The sequence below is a fragment of the Tiliqua scincoides genome, chromosome 1 (genome assembly GCF_035046505.1).
Source record: "Tiliqua scincoides isolate rTilSci1 chromosome 1, rTilSci1.hap2, whole genome shotgun sequence".
NCBI lineage: Eukaryota > Metazoa > Chordata > Lepidosauria > Squamata > Scincidae > Tiliqua > Tiliqua scincoides.
Window position 1 is genome coordinate 278817492 of NC_089821.1, and position 20395 is coordinate 278837886.

The 20395-nt window shown below is 44.3% G+C and overlaps 1 protein-coding gene across 6 annotated transcripts in view; it reads right to left on the minus strand.

The window, feature by feature from the left end:
• Window positions 1–20395, minus strand: part of EXTL3 (exostosin like glycosyltransferase 3) — a 157088-nt gene that overhangs the window by 69565 nt on the left and 67128 nt on the right. For 5 of the 6 annotated variants that reach the window (XM_066626600.1, XM_066626560.1, XM_066626569.1 and 2 more), the window contains exon 2: window positions 15735–15863. The gene's annotated coding sequence lies outside the window, so the exon portion shown is untranslated. The remainder of the gene's footprint in view (window positions 1–15734; window positions 15864–20395) is intronic. The other variant, XM_066626592.1, reaches the window with a different exon arrangement.

The window sequence follows — 20395 nt, forward strand, 5'->3', positions numbered from 1 at the left end:
CAGCAAAGCCAGCCAAATTGACAATCTGTTCCCCCAGCATCGACTCTGGCTCAGAAAAGCTGTGAGATCTTGGCAATCATCATCTGGATGGGGCAGACCGAGTTCCATGGCCCCAAAGCTACTCCTTTGATGTGTTATTGTTTGGGGAGCTGCAGGTCCCTGTGGTCTTTAACAAGTACAGGAATTGTGTGTGGGAAGAGGGACGCTCCTTTTTTTTTTTGGCATTTTGAAAGTCCCAAAGTTGTTTATAAATATTTTAAAATCACCACTTTTTTTGTTGTTGCTGGGAATAATAATCTTTTACTCTCCATTCACAAGGTAACTGGGAACAGGGAGAAGATGATAGAAATTTATTCCCTTTTCCCTAAAGTGATGTGAAACGCCTTGTGCAGATTCACAGAAATTCAAAGTGCAAATTCAGTAGATAGAGCCTCCTCCTCCAAATTCAGCATGCCCCCTTCGTAACCAAGTAGAATCAAAACACGCCAACAGTCTATAGAAATACACCAAAGGGAGATCCTTTTGCTACAGGCTGCAAACCTGTCCACACTTGCCTGGGAGTAAGCTCTATTGACTATAATGAGGTTTATTTCTGAGTAAACAGGCTTAGGATTGGGCTCGCAGTCATGCTGAGCCATAGGTGCCTCCTCTTGAGGGATAGCCCCATTTGTCTGTTGTAGCATACATAGTGGGGAGGAGGGCTGTGGCCCACTGCATTGCTGAGGTGCCCAAGCACCTCCATGGCACACAGCCAGCCACACACAGAACACTCTTTTCAGTTCTCCAGCTGGAAACTGTGGCAGGGGTTTCTTTGCTGCTGCACTGTTGAGACACTCGGGACACCTCAGCAGCACAGAGCCAAGCCAAGAAGTTCTTGTCACCTTTTCCAGTTGCAAAGTTTGAGCTGGGGAGGGAAGCAGAAGAATATCCTTGATCCTGCAGAGCAGGGCCCCAGCAGATCACCAAGAGACCTCACATAAGCAGTGGAAAAAAATTGTTCATGCTTATGAAGATTAACAAGAAAGTAGAAAGCAAAGCTTCTGGTCCTAACAGCAGGTGCTATGAGCATTCAGCAACTGTAATTGTAGAAGAGCCATGGGCAAAAGAAACAGATTCGCTGAGAATCAATGACTGACTTTACCCTAATTGGGGTACTATTTCACACAAATGATACATGGAAGCAGAATTTCCAGGGAGTGTGAATGTCAACCACAACTAACAGGCAGTTAAGTACTAGGACGCATCAAATTCTTCTTTGTGCAACAGGTTCGCCTAAGATGGTCATCATTATCCTATCTGCATTCTTTAGCATGGATTACAAATCCTTCTAGTTGCTCTTGAAAGTGGTCCTGCAGGGACAGCAGTTCTCATCATCCTCATTTTTAACACCATCTTCAAAATGCTTGTTTTATTCTCTCTCCCCGCATCCCTGCTGACACAGGGTCACTTCAGATTTATTTATTTACAAGATTTTTATTCCATTTTTCTCCTCAAAGGGTACCTACAGCAGCTTACAAATAAGTCATATAAACACTACATCATAAACATAAAAACAACTTTTAAAAATTGCAATAAAATACCAAATCAACAGCAGACAAGGGCAAAATCTCTAAAATTCCAATGCAGAATAACTGAACATTTGTTCTGGCTCCAAGACAAATTGCACCTTCCAGAACTGGAGAGGTAGAATCCAGGTGTGGCAATATTCCACTTAATAGCTCACACTCAGTTGCAGTTACATTAGATCCAGTTACCTGGAATATCTTGCCATGACTTTGAACAACCCGAGGAAAGAGGAGGGGCAAAGGCCATTCAGGAGAATGGCAGCATTATTGCTTACACATCTCCAGTAGCATTAAAAATGGAGGTGACAATATTCGTAGATTAGGAAAACTACTTTTATCCTTCCAATCGTTAATGTTTCCTTCATCAATGCACAGAAATTTCCCATATTTCCATGGTTTCCCAGAGACAGCCACTTCCAAAGTGCAGTGAAGGAGAAATTCAAATATAAGGGGAATTAAAGTTGCACCTAGGAGTAATGCACACACCAGGGTCAAGAACACAACACAGAAATGGTTCCTGAATCAGGATGCAATTACTGGGAGATAAAAAGATAAGTGTGAATGCACCTGTTACCAATTGGAATGATTAAAAAAGAGATTAGGACTAAAAATACAGAATTTTCAAACAGGAGCCGATTAAGAAAAAAAACAGCAAAAAGTCATAATGGCAAACTGTTAAGGACCTTCCTCATATGAATGCCTTTTCTAATTTTTTTTTAATCAGACAAACAGAGTAAAGCAGAAGACATGCAAGCACTAATGCTGCCTGAGTTGCAATCACCAGGTCTGTGCATATTTGACAGGTTCAAGGGACAGCAGCAGAAGTACAGACTCTGACAGAGAGCCGGCAGATTGCAATTTTTTTTTTTTTTTACAGAGAGACTTGAGGGTTGGCACAAATTGTATCGCTTATTTATACGTGGCAATTTAGTCCACCCAAAGGCTAAGGATGGGTTACAACTTTTGAAAACGAGCAAGAAAAACACTTTTTTAGAGTCACAAAAGAATGAAAGAGTCAAGGCCAGCTCCACTTGCTCATCTTAGGCATTTGCCTGAATGAAAAGGTCCTACAACACTGGAAGAAGGCATCCATCCTTGGTCAGAAAGGAAGAGATTTCCTGAACCGGAGTGCTGTCATCAGCAGGACCTCTGCCCAATTCAGACTCAGGCCCAGTTGCCCCCCCCACCCCAAGGTGGTCAATCCATGTCTGTGCTGCACCGCTGCTGACAAGGGCTCAAAAGACAGAATACTCCTCCATACAAAAAAAAAAAAAGGGAAAAGGGCCTTCCTGCACACAGAATTAGATCCTGAGGAAACAGGGCCTAGGCTTAACTTTCTTATCATGCTAGTTTGCTACATGCAGGAATTCTTTCTGAGGGGACAAGTCTGTCACGTGAGCCCCTACCTGCTAAATAAAGTATTGCAACCCAGACAGGTTTACCAGATCTGTGAGAACTGGGTCAAAGAGTGAAGCAGTTCAGTATTTAATACAGAGGCCGTAGCAAGACCAATGGGTCCCCTTCCAACTCCATGATTCTATGAAATCCATGAGCCTGAAAGATGGAAGGGGCTGATAGCAGAGATCTCACAACCTGCAGGTCAAAACGTGTTTTTTTGCCCAAGTTCCCCTTCAGCTCTCTCCTGTTTCCTCAGGGCACATTCTTAACCACCTTCCAATAGCATCACCTCAGGGTTTCCTTAATTGTGACTTGCATGTTGGGGACTTCTGGGGAAAAAGTCTCTTAAAATGTGCATTATGTGCAGATAGCCTTGGGAGAGGGGAAGGGAGAGACAGAGCGCAGGGGAAGGTCTTTCCCACCAGCAGGGCTTCTGAAGAAGAATCACAGGAGGGGAATGTGTGTCAAGATTCTCTGGCTGTCATAGCAGTTGTCTGCTACCTTTGGTACTCTGTCCCTGCACAGCGAGGAAAATCCCAGGGCAGACTAATCAGGAGCAGCCTGAAAAGGAACTAGCCCACCAAAGATAAAAATGGCACAACAGAAGCAGAGATGCATTCGTGATGCTGATCTAAGCAGACACGGCTTGTCATTGCGGCTCATTAAGTCTGGCAGTTTCCCCTCCCTGCCAAGGAGAAACAACTTCATCAAGTGAAAAACTTCCACCCTCCTTCCCAAGGGGGAGGAAGGGGGAGAAGCAGGCCACTGAGTCAGGGTTGGGGTAGACACAGAGGTCCTCAGCTCTCCTCCAGCAAGCAAATAATTATTCATGGGAAGCAAGAGACTCTGCTGGTGAATTACTAAAGCTGAGAAGCCTCCTCAATCCCGAGTCCACTAGCACAAATTCAAGATTCCAAACAGCACTCCAAGGTCTGATCATCTCCAGGTTCACTTAAATACATGTCAAAAAGTAGAGCTGCATTTCCCAAGGAGGAAAATGAACAGCTCTCAGTCAGGTTTTAATTTCCCAGCCACGTTTCCATTCCTGATAAGCACCACTTTGAATGCAAATATATGGAAACTTCTTATCCTTCTGTCTCAAGTGTGGCAGGATGAAGAATTTCTCCACCCTCTTCCCAATGGAGATTGCAGGCAGTCAACTTCAGTCTCTGGAAGGCTGAGATCCGCTCCTGCCTTTCCAATTACAAGAAATCTCCTGCATGGGAAGTCAGCTGCTCAGCCATATAGAACTAGTGTGGGTCCCAAGCTGGTTCCTGTCAACTGTTTGAGTTGAAAAGGGGGGGGGGAGAAAAAGTCATATTAAGAACACATGTCAGTGTTTCTATAGATATTAGCTTCAGGCTGACAACTAAGTTATAGCCAAATGCAGATCATGACTGAACATGGACTGATCTTTGGTGGACTCTGACAGCTCCTGGCTCTGTGGTGTTATTGGCATGATTGGCATCACTTTTAGCTGTGACTGGCTGGCTCTGTGGCACTCTGCATGTAAACAGCAGGATAGGGAGACCCCCACCACAGCATACAAGTTCACCCAAATTCTTAAAACTTCCTTAAGGGCAATCGTAATGGGGGAAGGGGGTTAAGGCAAGCCCAAGTCATCAGGATCCACTGTCAGGCTACAAGCAACTTGAGGGGCTGCATTTTTCAATTTGAGCTGACAGCAAACAACCAATAAGTTCAACTTCAGTTGTTATGCATTGTGAAGGGGAGCACTGTGTGGCTCATCATCTTGCAACCTGATTGTCACAGCAGGCCCCAGAAAAAGAATCAACAGAACAATTTGGGCATCTGCTTGCTATACTACTATCCTGCTCTTCCTTTTGAAAGCTCAGGCCATTTTGGCCAGGGCTCCAGGCAGCCTCCCCTCCAGGCACTTACCTCCTTAGCTAACCCAGAGTTATTCACATTAGCCTGTGCCCAGGCCATTCTATACCTAAACAAATTTCCCACAAGAGCTCCGATTCCATGGACAGGTAGAAAGCAGACTAGTTTTAACAGGTTTGGCTTCAGTGAGTCAAAAAGGAGAGCTGGAGTAAGGAAGAGGAGCAGTAAGATTGTCCCCATCTCTTAGAGAAGCACAACCTTAAAATTTCAACCCCACAGTTCTAATGGAGATGATCAAAACACACTCTTAAACACTATTGCCCATGAAGCATTCACAGCATCAGTGTTGGGTCAAGAAACAACTCCAAGCAGCAAACATGACACAGAATCAAACCCACTGGCCTGATACAGCGGGGCTCGTCTTAAGTTCTTATTTTGCCTCTTATATTTAGTGGAGGAAGAACAACTCTCCCTCCTCAACCCAGGATGGCATCTCTTGCATCTTTTTTTTTTTTTTAAGCCTGTGAGCCCTTTGAGGACATGGAATCATTTATTTATTCTACATAAATCGTTTTGTGAACTACTTTAGGTTGAAAAGCAATACATAGATATTCTTAAAAATAATTCATCAGAAAAAAAATCCCCCCATGCTCTTTGGAGGAATAGAACTATAAAAAAAAGGCTTTAAAAGAATTGCTGCCAAACTAGTGGGGCTACCCTGTCTGTTTGCCTTCCAGCTTTTTCCACAAAGTGGAAGACAGAGACATATGACAGAGAATCATTATCATTAATCACTTTTCAAACCACCTAAGGTATACCAGCCACTGTATGCAAATGAAGAACTCACAGTTCCTTGCCTCAGGTTTATCACCTAAACACACTGCACCTGGTTGGGGGGGGACGGACTTTTTTGCCTGGGTACACTCTACGTTGCCAGGCCTGCACTCTAATACTATTCCAGGAGAATAGGAAACAGGGCATTTAAAAACAAAAACAGAGAACGAAGGTGCTTGAAATGAATCCCAGAGGATCTACGATTGGATATCCTGTGGATGTGAGAGAGTGTATTGTGTGACACCCTGGAGAATAGTGAAAGAGAGGAGACAATGCCATTTCCTTTTCCTCTTATTTCAGCGCTCTCAGAATCTCTCACTTCCCCAGCATTCGGATCACTTCCTGCTCCATTTTATTCAATTTGGTCCTATGCCAAAGTTTCACACTCTGCTCATATCCATTAATAAGATTCAGGTACTTCCTTTCCTGACAAACTTTCAGAATAATAATAATAATAATAACTTTATTTCTACCCCGCCTTTCTCCCCGAAGGGACTCAAGGCGGCTTACAACATATTAAAAACAATTTAAAAAACAAATAAAAACATATTAACACATACTAAAAACAGCAGTCAGAGTAAAAATAGGTAAAAAGAGCATAGAGCAGCAGCAAGTCATAAAAGAATCAGGCCTGTAAAAAAAAAATATTAAAAGATGTTAAAAAGATGTTAAAAGGCCAAGAACTCAGAAGGCCTGTTTAAACAGAAGGGTCTTCAGGCCTTGCCGAAAGGTCTCAAGAGAGGGAGCCATTCTTAAGTCAAGGGGAAGGGAGTTCCATAGCGTTGGTGCCACTACTGAGAAGGCCCTATTTCTTGCAGCCGCCCCACATACCTCCCTAGGCGGCGGCACTTGTAAAAAGGCCTTCTCTGATGACCTGAGAGGGCGAGCCGGATTGTACGGGAACAGGCGATCTCTAAGATACCCTGGTCCAGAGCAGTATAGGGCTTTAAAGGTCAATACCAGCATCTTGAATTGGGCCCGGAAACGAATGGGCAGCCAGTGCAGCCGCTGGAGAAGCGGACTGACAGGGTCGAACCGCCTACCTCCAGTAACCACACGGGCCGCCGCATTCTGCACTAGTTGCAGTTTCCGAACCGTCTTCAAGGGCAGCCCCACATAGAGTGCGTTACAGTAATCTAATCTCGATGTCACCGAGGCATGGATCACCGTGGCCAGGTCTGCACGATCCAAGTACGGCCGCAGCTGGCGCACCAGCCAAAGCTGAGCGAAGGCCCCCCTAGCCGCAGCCGCCACCTGGGAATCCAGGAGCAGCTGCGAGTCCAGGTGGACCCCCAAGCTGCAGACCTGCTCCTTCAGAGGGAGTGCAACCCCATTCAGCGCAAGCCGATAGTCCAGCACCTGCATCGAGGATTTCCTAACCAGGAGAGCCTCTGTCTTATCTGGATTTAATTTCAGCTTGTTAGCCCCCATCCAGATCCTCACTGCCTCCAGACAGCGCTCCAGGTCCTCAACCGCCACCCTGGAGTCTGGAGGAAAGGAGAGATAGAGCTGGGTGTCATCAGCATATTGATGGCACCCCACTCCAAACCCCCGGATGACCTCTCCCAGCGGTTTCATGTAGATGTTAAATAGCATGGGGGACAGAATTGAGCCCTGTGGCACCCCGCATCTCAAGGGCCAGGATGTCGAACAGGCATCCCCCAGCACCACCATCTGGGACCGACCCTCCAAGTAGGAGCGGAACCACCGCAAAACAGTGCCTCCAGCTCCCAACTCGGCCAATCGGCCCAGAAGGATACCATGGTCGATGGTATTGAAAGCCGCCGAGAGGTCCAGCAGGACCAACAGGGACGCACTCCCCCTGTCCAGTCCCCGGCGTAGGTCATCCACCAAGGCGACCAAGGCGGTTTCCGTCCCAAAGCCCGGCCTGAAGCCAGATTGAAAAGGATCCAGATAATCCGCTTCATCCAAGACCCTCTGGAGTTGGGACGCCACCACCCGCTCAATTACCTTGCCCAGAAACAGGATGTTGGAGACTGGCCGGTAGTTATCCAACACAGTGGAATCCAGGGAGGGCTTCTTCAGGAGGGGGCGAACCACCGCCCGTTTCAAAGTGAGTGGTAACGTCCCCTCCATCAAGGAAGAGTTGACCACCCTCCCTGTCCACTCAGCCAGCCCACCCCGGGCAGCTCTTATCAACCAGGCTGGGCAAGGGTCGAGCAGGCAGGCAGATGGCCTCACACTCCAAAGGAGTCTGTCCACATCCTCAGGCTGTACAAGCTGAAAAGAATCCCACAACACAGGACATGCAGTTGCCAAGGGGACATCGTCAGACACTGTCAATGTGGCATCCAAGTTGTGACGAATACAATCGATTTTATCTGCAAAATGTTGTGCAAACACGTCACAGCGGCTGACCGTGTATTCCTCCTGGTCTACTGGGGGGGCCTGATGGAGGAGGCCCCGCACCACACGGAACAGCTCACGGAACAGCTCAGAACACCACAAGAGGATCCAACTACACATTTTTTTGTTTGTTTTTAAATTGCCCATGTTAGCTACTTCTGTACATAAGAACATAAGAACAGCCTAGCTGGATCAGGCCACAGGTCCATCTAGTCCAGCTTCCTGTATCTCACAGTGGCCCACCATACATACATATTCACATTTCCATTGAAAATAGCTATTCCCATTTCCTTCCGGTCCAATTAAAAAATGCACACTTTGTGATTTGGGGGTGGGGAATGATGCTGCCATTTCTATATTTCTGTACAGTGACCAGTGCTGATTTGAAAGGGATAGTCCATACTTGTACATTTCTACTGATACTTATATTTATCCCCATATCAAAATTGAGATCTTTTTCCCTTCCCCAACACTGTGGCACAGTGTAGACTTGATGTTGCCTGATTGCTCATCAAGAGTGAAGAATCTGGGAGTGATCCATGTACATGCACTTTTCCTCCACAGCATGTGCAAGTTTTCCCTCCTTTCTCTTGTCAGTGTTTATCATGGTGTAAAGCAGCCACCTCCAAATCAGAGACCTCTGCGCACTGGGAACGCCTTCCTCGGCGCGAACCGCATTTACTGTTCCGGCACACTGCAGCTCTTCTTTTGCACAGATCAGGATGACGCAACACTCTAGGCAGTTGTGCCTATGGTATAATGCCCCAGCAGGCACTGCACCTCAATTTCTAGACATACAAGACTGCCCAGAATGTTGCATTGTCCTGATTCAGACAAAAGTAGAGCCACGGTGTGCCAGAATGGTAAGCACCACTCATGGGCAGGAGGTCTGGTCTAGAGGGTAGAGCCTCCGTTTGCCTGAAGATAACATCTGAAGGTCGCCAGGCCACCAGCACCGTGAACAGCGAGACCTTGAAGCAGCTGACAAGCCTAGCCGAGTTATGCCGAGTTATTCCACCTGCTCTTTGGCCGCTGTCAGCCTGTGTGGGAGGAAATGGAGGCCAGAAAGTGATAACAGATCATAAAAGATCCACCTGAAATGTTGTGGTTCTTGAAAGACAGAACCTTCTTCAACTGTAAAAATCCCTATTGGGATAGCCTGCCTATGTAAACCGCCTTGAATTAAAGTCTGAGGAGAAATCTGATGACCAAGAAAGGCGGTATATAAATACCATTATTATTATTATTATTATTATTATTATTATTATTATTATTATTATGGGGGGAGGATTCTCCCAAAGCCCTAATCCAGCCCACGAGCCAGGGTTTGGAGAGACCTGGTGTAGCTACCCAAACTGAGCACTAACCATGGTTTGCAAGTGAGCTTCTAAACCTTTTCACATTCTGGTTTAACAGTTAAACTTAGTCAACTATAATACAGGTGCAATGCAAAGGCAAGGCAGGATGGGATTCAAGTTGGAGAAGAAGGGAATAAATGAAGACATGGAGTGCTACTCATCCCTTAAGGAATTGAGAAACACAACTGCACCAGTCTTGTAACTTATCTTGAGATTACTCAAAGAAATGAGACAATAGTTCTGTGAGCACTCTCCTACAGTATGCTCACCTACAGTATGCCTGCTCTCTCTGCAACTGCAACTCATTATGGTCTGGACCATGAAGGTTCATCTGTTGGGAACATGAGTGGTGACATGATTCTGCCATTGGGAAGTAGATTGGACAAGAAGTTTCTCTCTCTCCTTCAAACTCTCACTCTACGAAAAGGATCAGAGACATGCAGACTCCTTGCTTCTTCCTCCATCAACAGTATATGTCAAAGGAAATGCCTGTGATCAGAGTAGACCAGTGATGGTCTTTGATCATCATTATGAAACTATATAAGGATTGCTGACCCAAAAACACAAAGACAGAAAAAAAGAGTGAAATGACTACCAAACATCTGTTAATCAAACGGGCCTTTAAACTTCCAATTGGTCTCAGAATAAACATAGCAGGGGGAAAAAATAACACTGAAAAGCTGAGAATTTGCTTGAGGTAACCTCCAGATGGTAAAGAGGCAAGACACATATCAGTTTAATTTTTTAACATTTAAACTAAAAAGCAGCTTGCCTCTTCCACAGCACCAAAGGACCACAGTAGAAGCTCTTAGCTAGGAACACAGTTCTCACTCAAGTATATGTATCACACTAGATCATAACTATAAGGATAAAATTGAGTTTTAAGTGCCAAAGCCTTTGAAGTTGGGATTCCCAGGGAACAAGCAAACCAGAATGGGGAGGAGGGTCTTCAATGCAACCATATTTACAAGCCACAGATCTAGGAGACCTTAACCTCTTATCAGTCTTTGCCTTCCAGTCTTCAACCCCATTTCCCTAGCTCTTCTTTGAACTTCGTCCAGTTTTAAAATACTAAGGAACTTTGACACATACAAAGGGTTAAATAGACCCACCACCCTTCAGCCTGTTCCATATGCTTCCTGTTCAAACAAGGATTACTTCAGCAATGGAATCTTCTGGGGGGAAGTCAAGATCTTTGCCTAGGAAACTGCTCTCTGGGATGCAGTTCCTTACTCTGTAGCCATGGCCTATGTGTTCTTTTCAAAGGTGTGGTAGGTGGACTCCTCACTGCTAATGAGTTCTGAAGCAGGCAGACACAATAGCATACTGGGCTTCACATGAATTCCAGCTTGCCAAAGACTTCAGAATGTAGCCAGGACAGCTCATAATGACTCCTGTTGCAGCTACTTAACATCATAATTTCAAGTACAATTGAAGGCGAGGCCTGAAGACCCTTCTGTTTAAACAAGCCTTCTGAGTTCTCGGTCTTTTTAACATCTTTTCAACATCTTTTAATTTTTTACAGGCCTGATTCTTTTATGACTTGCTGCTCTATGCTTTTTTTACCTTTTTACTACTTTTTATCTGACTACTGTTTTTATGATATGTGTTAATATGCTTTCATCTGTTTTTAAATTATGTTTTTAACCTGTTTTAACCTGTTGTAAGCCGCCTTGAGTCCCTTCGGGGAGAAAGGCGGTGTAAAAATAAAGTTATTATTATTGTTATTATTACAATAACTATAAATGAACCACCATCTCCCCTTGAAAAAGTGTTCTCAGGGCAATCACCTGAAACATTGACTAACATTGCTTCTGCTTGTTTTGAAGTGGGAGTAAGGCAGCCAGACACGCAGACAGTTTCTCACCCAGAACTCCTTGATCAGTGATCCTCTTTGCTTCAACAGAGGGGATAAACTAGAGGCTTCTGGAATAAAGGATAATCCCTTGGGGCAACATCTTCCTTTTTGGAAAGGGGGCTGATGGTCAACTGGAGAGGAATCCAAAGAGTGGAGCCATCTTCGAAAGATTTCAGTGCTGATTTAGACTTCTCCCCAGCCCCAACTTACTGCTGAAGACAGACACATCCCAGGGATCGCTAGGCTATCACAAAACTCCTGGAGTGTCCTTTCCTTCAAAGATGGAAAAGTTGAGGGCCTGCATGTAGCTCAGAAATAGTGCACAATTTTCAGGGGTCTTGAACTAAGCTGGAAATGTGCTTCCTGGATGACTCCTCATAAAAAGGCACCGCCGCTATACGCTCAGTGCTCAAGATAGCCAGCCAACTATCACACGCTGCACCTCTAGGGGCTAAAGGGAGGCTCTCCACTATCACCAGGTCCTTTGTGATAACACAGGAGCCTCCACCATGCCTCTGAACTGGGAAGGCTGAGGGACGGATGGATGGCTAGCCAGTTTAGAAATGGCATCTGGCATGCAGTGGTTGGAGTCATTACACAGTGCAAAGTATCATTTCTCAGGCCAGCCACAAGTGTGCGAGTACCACCTCTGGGCAGCAGGTGCTAGATAGGAAGGGAGGGAAGACAGAGATTGGTAGCTCACAATTAGCCATCTTCACTGCAGGACAGAAGCTGACTCTCTGGGCAGAATGACGGATGGTCAACAAGTGATGCTTTCGCCGACTACAGTGCACACACAGATGTTGCACGTTACTATTCCTTTCTGCCCTCTCCTCCCCTCTTACTTGTTGAACTTTTCTCATTCTGAATCATGTTGATGGGAATTCTCTCTTAAATGCAAAAATTCTTAGGACTTTTAACCACACAGAGTATCCACTGTACCACTGTTGCAATAGCCACAGTGAAATCAATGATAAAACTTGGAGGGTATTTGAATATGTTCTGCCTGCTGAGCTGAACTGTCCATCTTTGAGGACTAGCACGCATCTGGGGGTTGAAACCTGCAAGCCAAGAAGGTTCCTGTATTTAGCTTCGAGGTCAGGGGCATCCCTCCTGCTTCCTCCCCCTGGGTAAAACATCTGGACTCTTCTACATGGTCATTCCACAGATGCATAGGAGAGAGAGCAGGCAGCTTCCTTCCTTCCTTCCTACCAAAACTAGTAACAAAAGACACAATGTCAAAGTAAACAACCACAGAGGACAGCCATTTGGTGACGCCAGCCTGCTGTTATTCCAGTAGCAGGACCTCCAACAAGGAGGAACTAGGCCCTTCCTAAAACAAGGGAAACTTGATCTACTAAACCAGGGGTGCCCAAACACTGGCCCTGGGGCCACTTGTGGCCCTCAAGGCCTCTCTGTGCAGCCCTCAGAGAGCCCCTAGCCTCCAATGAGCCTCTGGCCCTCCGGAGATTTGTTGGAGCCCACACTGGCCCGACGCAACTGCTCTCAGCGTGAGGGCAACTGTTTGGCCTCTCGAGTGAGCTGTGGGATGAGGGCTCCCTCCACTGCCTGTTGTTTCACGTCTGTGATGCAGTAGCAGCAGCAAAGGAAAGGCCAGTCTTGCTTTGTGCAAAGCCTTTTATAGGCCTTGAGCTATTGCAAGACCTTTATTCATTCATATAAGTTAATCTTTAATATATTCATTTATGTAAATTTATTCAAATTTGAAATGTAAATTAATTCTTCCCCCCCCCCCCCGGGCCCCTGACATGGTGTCAGAGAGATGATGTGGTCCTCCTGCCAAAAACTTTGGACACCCCTGTACTAAACCAACAAGCATGAGCTCAGAAATTAATGGAAACAGAGGTCCACATCACGCTATGTTTTACAGGGAATCTGGCACACCTCAAGGAATTGAATGGGAAAGACATAGGAAGCAAAGGTCATGTCTAGACATCAGAAGCAAGCAATCAAAAAATCTATCTAGGTCAAGACTTATTTCTTACCATCTGCTTTTCAGAATGTAATTATTTTGATAAACATAGAAAAGAAAAACACCCCACAACAATAGTAATGTGTATAGCCCCTTAGCACAAATGTTAGGAGTCAGTCACAGATTCATGTGTTTCTCTTAAGCACCTTTACTGTATTTTCATTCAGCTCTGCACAGATTTAACGCACCATATGATTTGTAGATAATTCTGTGTTTAATCTCCATCCCTAATGTCCTTCTCTGGTCATTTACCCAGCAGATTGTTTGATATTTCAATTTTTTTCTTATGGCTGTTGCAATGTTCTTTTTCTATTAGAACAAGATATTCGTTTTCAATAAGAAGTGTGTTTCAGAAAAGAAAGAAAAAACCTGCACAAAGAAAAGCAGTAGTACTCTCCCCCTCATTCTAATCAAGCCTTACTGCTTCCCTCATTGCTGCATTTCCAAGTTTGTGGATCTTTGTGCTTGCTGTTAAGATCTCCATCCAACTCTTAGTATACAACAGGGGTGCCCAAACCCCAGGCCTGGGGCCACTTGCGGCCCTTGAGGACTCCCAATCTGGCCCTCAGGGAGCTTCCAGTCTCCAATGAGCCTCTGGCCCTCTGGAGACTTGCTGGAGCCCATGCTGGCCTGATGCAACTGCTCTCAGCGTGACGGCCAACTGTTCGACCTCTCACGTGAGCTGTGGGATGAGGGCTCCCTCCACTGCTTGCTGTTTCACATCTGTGATGCAGCAGTGGCAGCAAAGGACAGGCTGACCTTGCTTTGTGCAAGGCCTTTTATAGGCCATGAGCTATTGCAAGACCTTCATTAATTCATGTAAGTTCTATCTCTAATGTATTCATTTATGTAAATTTATTCAAATTTGAAATGTAAATTAATTTTTTTTCCAGGCCCCCCAACACAGTGTCAGAGAGATGATGTGGCCCTCCTGCCAAAAAGTTTGGACACCCCTGGTATAGAATGCTACATTCTCTTTCCCTTTTACAGTCCATCCTCTGCCTATTCCTTATCACTTCTCGCTTGATTTGAAGAATCTTTAGCTTCCATACCACAGACTCTCCCTCACCACCACCGCTTCCTCTTCTCAGTTCTCATTAGTCTTTTCCTCATTCACTTTTCTGATAAATTCACAGTCCATCCAGCTCATTCATTCCTGTGCCTTCAAGCTTTTCGTCATGCTCATTATTCTTCTCCATCACCCAGGCCAAAACTCACTGCATGGAGTAAATGAGTATGATCATACATTCAGAATCCTACCACTTCAATCTGCATAATGTGCAGTTTGGGTCAGTCTCCAACCATTACCAACAAAATCTCCAACCATTACCAGTCTCCAATTTAAAAGCTCTCCATTCTACCCAAACTTTCCCTGCCTGCTTTGCCCAATCCGTTTTGTCCATACCATGGACAAAAGAGAACAATGCCTGCACTGTTCAGTACCACACATACTGTTGACACTTAATAATTGCCTTATAGATGCCAAACTTTTTTGACTGGTGGCTTTCTTGACCCATTGGCCACGGTTCCCCATTAGGGCTACAATCCTATACAATCCATAGGGCAGCAGGTTTTTTGTGAGGATTCAACGGCTTCCCTGGCTGGTTTCCACGGCTTCCCAGGGAGCCACGGCTCCTGGCCTAACATTTCACAACCCTTAAAAACTGCTTTTTTGGATCTATACAAGGTCCATAGAACCCACCATGCAGAGACCACCATGTTGTTTTAACAATGCATTACATTTATACTCTACCGCAGTGTTTCTCAAACTGTGGGTCAGGACCCACTAGGTGAGTCAAAAGCCAATTTCAGGTGGGTCCCCATTCATTTCAGGATTTTATTTTTAATATAATAGACTTGATGCTACCATGGTATGTGACTGCATTTGGGGAAATGTTACAGACCTGTACTTTTAACAAGCTACTATTTATATTCTTTTAACAATGACAGTAAATGGAACTTACTCCTGGGTAAGTGTGGGTAGGATTGTAGCCTAGGATTGTTAAAACTTTTCCTGCTTGACCATGTCACTTCTGGTCATGACATCACTTCTGGTGGGTTCTGACAGATTCTCATTCTAGAAAGTGGGTCCCGTTGCTAAATGTGTAAGAACCACTGCTCTACCCTTTCAACTAAGTGCCCAATGTGGCTTATAAAAATAATTATTAAAAGATTACACTGCTAGTATTCACAATAATTTTTCAAAATGTTAAGAACACACAACAGATTTATGCAACAGTTAATAAGTTGTTCCATGGGAAGGCGAAGGGCAAAATACTCTAATTGCACAAATTAAGTCTAAACACCGAAATTCAAGTCAAGTGTAGTCCTACTAAGACAATTTGGGTGACTTGAATACTTGTTAGTTCTTAGCAGTTCTGCACTGATAAAAGTCAAATATTTTTGTAATGATTTATTTACCAAATTTGAAAAAGGCAATTCACATTTGTGCAGAAAGACAGTTGAAGAAAAGCTTGGCAAACAATGGCTCAGCATGCAGGATGGCACCTTACCCTCAATTCCATGGCCAGCCTGTTCAACCTGTCCTTGGGGTTGTCACAGTGTTTTTGGGGTTGTCATTTCATATGGATACTTCAGACTCTTTTGCAGACTCCTGTGAAAGAGGTTTCACAGATGATCAGCTATACCAACGACAGAAGGGGGAGAGGAGAGAGAGGGGAAAAAAATCATGAGAGGGACAGTCTCTGAAGAGACAGGTCAGCAATTTTATTGTTTGAACAGCAGACAAAGCACATGTGGGGGCTCCTTATGGAGGAAAAAAAGTTGCTAATGGAATCACAAGTTTCACCCAAATAACATACATTGCCCCTCTAGTGTATCTCCTGAGGCAATGACTACTCCTGCACGAAGTTACAAAGCAAGTCACAAGCTTCAGAAGAGAACAAACCAGACCACACATTTAAGCAAAAAACAACAACAAAAAACTACTTTAAAGAAAACTGTAAATACTAAAAGACTGTTGATATTAAAATCCCCATTCCAGGTAGGAGAGGTCTAATTTGAAAGAAAATCGGTCTTTGTCATATGACTTTCCCGCAGTTTTATGTATGGAAGAGGGAGTTTTGCCATTAGTGTAATGTCTCCTCCTCCATTCATCGACTGGGAAGCCTCTCTTGGATTGCCAGTATTTAACCAGTCAGTCTAGCAGCTGTTAACAGATTTGAGCACTAAAATCTACATCCCTTATGGGAATTCTCCACTCTAGATCTCCCAGAAGAAATCACTCAGGCAAAATTAGCATGTGCATCTAAGAGTAGGCACTATTATACTTAACCAACTAAAAAAAAATGTTGGCGGGGCCCTGCTGGATTAGAGAAGGGCTACATAGTCCAGCATCCTATTCCAAACAGTGGTCTTTCAGATGCCTCTGGGAGGCTCACAAACAGAATTGCAAGGCAAGAGCCCTCTCCCGCTGAAGATGGATGTTCCATTCTACAGTAGTAACGTAGCAAGTAGCTTTCATAGACTATCTGCTCCCTTTGCACTAAGCAAAATTTTATAAGCTGCTATCAACCCTGAAGAAATTTTAACATCACATTTTCCCAATATTTAACTTAGCTGTCCCCTCATCTAGGATTACGAATTGCATAATCTATTGCAATTGTATCAATACAGCAGATCTCCCACTTTCCAATCAAATCACTTTACAATACATTCTCTGTTGTAAAACAAGATTCACTATACGATAAGTTATTGGCTTTACAATCAGCTCACTATTGCTTCCAACAGGTGATAGATATGCCAACCTGTGAGGCAAATAAAAGCGTTTAATAGCATCTCAGCCAACAGCAGAATTTTATGGCTGTGGGTGTGGAGAGCAGGATACAATAATACCTTGATTTTCGTCCATTTGCCCTTCATCACTTTGCTTTTTCAGTTGTTTTCAATTATAACCATATTTCAAATCTTGTCCATCTGTTTTTCTCTTTCATCCAACCTTCCATGACATTCAACAATGGTCTTATGTTTATTTTTCTTTTATTTAGGTTTTGTACGCATTCACATGTGCTACGTAGTTATTTACATTTTTTCACTGGCCAAAATAAATTTGCAAGCCAAATGAGACTATGCTTTGACAGTCAGCCGTTTTTGACTTTCATTGATGCTCTGGTCACTAACCAGACAAAAGTGCAAGGTACTGCTATATAGCTGATAGCTGGTGTGTCTCAACCAGTAGCAGGGTGTACTGAGGGAAGGACACAGCCTTGCAATTTGGGTTTTATAATTGCAGGATTGTGTAAACCTGATAACCACTGCCCTTAGAGTGCAGTAAGCAGCTTTTATAGAGGGAAATAGCTTAGTTCTGTGGCAAATACTTCAACTTCCAAGGTTTTGGAACGTATTACCAAAACATACTGCACTATTGGGTTCACATTACAGTATTTTCCAGTGTTTCCAGAATGACTTACCATCATAAGTGAGGGTCTATTGCAAATCAATTGCATACATCTTTACAATCAAGATAGATGTGATACCCCTCGTTTACCAACCACACTCAATCAAGATGATGATTGTTTTATGCCATCCACATACTTTGCTTTACAGAGAAACAACAAGAAATGACAAATCCCTGTCTTCAAAAAAAAGGTCTCTTCTCAATTCACATGAACAATACCATATTGTGAGTTGTTGGCAACCTTCAGTCTCGAGAGACTATGGTATCGCGCTCTGAAAGGTGGTTTTGGAACATCGTCTAGTGTGGCTGAAAAGGCCGATTCGGGAGTGACAATCCCTTCCACAACAGGAGCAAGTGCAGTCTGTCCCTGGTCTGTCTCCCTGGCTATGGGCCTTCCTTCTCTGCCTCAGACTGTTGGCCAAGTGTCTCTTCAAACTGGGAAGGGCCATGCTGCACAGCCTGCCTCCAAGCGGGCCGCTCAGAGGCCAGGGTTTCCCACTTGTTGAGGTCCACTCCTAAGGCCTTCAGATCCCTCTTGCAGATGTCCTTGTATCGCAGCTGTGGTCTACCTATAGGGCGCTTTCCTTGCATGAGTTCTCCATAGAGGAGATCCTTTGGGATCCGGCCATCATCCATTCTCACAACATGACCGAGCCAACGCAGGCGTCTCTGTTTCAGCAGTGCATACATGCTAGGGATTCCAGCACGTTCCAGGACTGTGCTGTTAGGAACTTTGTCCTGCCAGGTGATGCCGAGGATGCGTCGGAGGGAGGCAGCGCATGTGGAAAGCGTTCAGTTTCCTCTCCTGTTGTGAGCGAAGTGTCCATGACTCGCTGCAGTACAGAAGTGTACTCAGGACGCAAGCTCTGTAGACCTGGATCTTGGTATGTTCCGTCAGGTTCTTGTTGGACCAGACTCTCTCTGTGAGTCTGGAAAACGTGATAGCTGCTTTACCGATGCGTTTGTTTAGTTCGGTATCGAGAGAAAGAGTGTCAGAGATCATTGAGCCAAGGTACACAAAGTCATGGACAACCTCCAGTTCATGCGCAGAGATTGTAATGCAGGGAGGTGAGTCCACATCCTGAACCATGACCTGTGTTTTCTTCAGGCTGATCGTCAGTCCAAAATCTTGGCAGGCCTTGCTAAAACAATCCATGAGCTGCTGGAGATCTTTGGCAGAGTGGGTAGTGACAGCTGCATCGTCGGCAAAGAGAAAGTCACGTAGACATTTTAGCTGGACTTTGGACTTTGCTCTCAGTCTGGAGAGGTTGAAGAGCTTTCCGTCTGATCTGGTCTGGAGATAGATGCCTTCTGTTGCGGTTCCAAAGGCATGCTTCAGCAGGAAAGCTAAGAAAATCCCAAACAAGGTTGGTGCAAGAACACAGCCCTGCTTCACGCCGCTTCGGATGTCAAAGGGGTCTGATGTGGAGCCATCGAAGACAACAGTGCCCTTCATGTCCTTGTGGAAGGATCGGATGATGCTGAGGAGCCTGGTTGGACATCCAATCTTGGGGAGAATCTTGAAGAGGCCATCCCTGCTGACCAGGTCGAAGGCATATTGTGACCATATTGTGAACATTATTGCAAAAAAGAACCCAGCAACCCAATCAATGCTTTTAAAATGCACTCCTTTTGTGCCGCATAATTTACCAATATCCAAGAGCCAGCCTTTAAACCTTGCCAAGAATCTTGTTCCCCTGTATCAAAAAGGATGGTATATAAATAGGACAAATACATTTATTGGAATATGAACATTAATAGGCAAGATGCTATTTCATAAGATCCATTTAGCATTTCAGAGGATCTAACCTGCTGAAGGGAAGGTTGACCTGTTGCCTACAAAAGCTCAGACTACTTTAATTCCATCCTTGAAGAGCTACAGGTCAAACTTGGTTATTCTTCAGCAGCCTTTTGCTATATATTTATAAAACAGCTGCTCAAAATTTTTCCTATACATAATTAAAATGTAACATAGCAATTTTATTCTTTTAGAACCTCTTCCCAATCAGCAGCCTCTGATTTCATTCCATTCATACCTCCAAAAAGTAACAACCATGAACAGCCAGAGTCAGTGAGATTCGCCCCCCCCAAAAAATTAAGAGACCATTACAAACCCTGAACACCACCTTTGCATCAGTGTATACCTGTATTATAAATAATCCTGAATTTACTTTCTTGTACATTAAACTGGAATCATTGCCAAACAAATCTTTTAAAAGTATTTTTTTCATTTAACTGAGGTCATTCAACCCCACAGTGAGATTAGAAAAGTACTTTTTATGAGTGATGTGGGGGTTAAAAAAAGGCATTTGATAAATTCTTACAGTAACTTTGGTGCACTATAGGTACACACTTGTTTAGCAGTAGCGACACATTTTAGAATGTTGGTTGCTACAGTACCTGTTGCCCTAATGCCTCACTGGCCTGAAGAGATTAGAATGCAACCCCCTAAGAAATAGGATGAGCCACAAACCATTTTCCTTGGAGCTGTCCAATGAAAATCTACAGAACTTTAGGCAAGAAGAAGGTAGTGCCCTTGGATGCTATAAGCCACTTAATAGGTTCAAACAAAACCTATGTGTTTTCTATTTCTATTTTAGAATCAAAACATATCAATTTCTTTCCCAGCCCCAACCCCAATGCAAAATGTGGCATTCTTTTAGCATTGCATGACAGAACTTTGATTTAAGCAGTGTGGTGACAAGAGTCAGACAAACAACTCTTTTTCATCCTATGTCAGCATTAGTCCAGTAATTG